The sequence below is a fragment of the Mytilus trossulus genome, chromosome 5, assembly GCF_036588685.1.
Source record: "Mytilus trossulus isolate FHL-02 chromosome 5, PNRI_Mtr1.1.1.hap1, whole genome shotgun sequence".
In the NCBI taxonomy this organism is placed as follows: domain Eukaryota; kingdom Metazoa; phylum Mollusca; class Bivalvia; order Mytilida; family Mytilidae; genus Mytilus; species Mytilus trossulus.
This window is the reverse complement of record NC_086377.1, coordinates 86,297,994-86,299,304: the sequence shown is the minus strand read 5'-3', so window position 1 is coordinate 86,299,304 and position 1,311 is coordinate 86,297,994.

Sequence of the window (1,311 nt, the reverse complement as noted above, 5' to 3'; positions counted from 1 at the left end):
GTACAGAAAAAGTACCTATGCAAAAGTAGCAGTGTAAGGAGCGATTTTTACGGCATTGCCATTTCTTTTCTCTAGGAAAAGTCTTGAGAGATATCTGCACCACGTTGTTTTATGAACCTTTAGTACATGTATGCCCTGCTGACTGCACATTTTGGGGTCGATTAGACTTGTAGTTTCAGAGTATAACTGATAAGAAGGATGTGGATTTTTTTTTCAGAAGAGATGTAAGAACAATATTGAAATTCAATTCTTCTTGAATAATTGATCATAGGTCTTTCCTTCCATATTGTTTTAATGAAACTGTCATAAATAAACGGTCATACATATTGATTGATTGGTTGGTTGGTTGGTTGGTTGGTTTGTTTATTACTTAAACACTTGGGATAGGGTCTCTTGAAGCAACCGGAAAAAACTGAGATCTTGGACCCCGTATTGAACACACGAGACGGAAACATGCACTGATTTATTGATTGATTGATTGATTGGTTGGTTGGTTGGTTGGTTGGTTAAACATGTTGATTGGTTGATTTAACACGTTGGTTGGTTGGTTAAACACGTTAGATAGTGTTTCTCGAAACAAGCGAGAAAGAAACTAATGAGATCGTGGACTCCATATTAAACACATGAGACGGAAACATGCACCGATTGGTTGATTGATTGGTTGGTTGGTTCGCTTAACATGTTGATTGGTTGATTGAACACGTTGGTTGGTTGGTTGGTTGGTTGGTTGGTTGGTTGGTTAAACACGTTGATTGGTTGATTAAACACGTTGGTTGGTTGGTTGGTTAAACAACACGTTTGATAGTGTTTCTTGAAACAAGCGAGAAAGAAACAAATGAGATCGTGGACTCCATATTAAACACATGAGACGGAAACATGCACTGATTGGTTGATTGATTGATTGGTTGGTTGTTTGGTTGGCTAAACATGTTGATTGGTTGATTAAACACGTTGGTTGGTTGGTTAAACACGTTGGAAAGTGTTTCTTGAAACAAGCGAGAAAGAAACAAATGAGATCGTGGACTCCATATTAAACACATGAGACGGAAACATGCACTGATTGGTTGATTGATTGGTTGGTTGGTTGGTTGGCTAAACATGTTGATTGGTTGATTAAACACGTTGGTTGGTTGGTTGGTTGGTTAAACAACACGTTTGATAGTGTTTCTTGAAACAAGCGAGAAAGAAACAAATGAGATCGTGGACTCCATATTAAACACATGAGACGGAAACATGCACTGATTGGTAGATTGATTGGTTGGTTGGTTGGCTAAACATGTTGATTGGTTGACTAAACACGTTGGTTGTTTG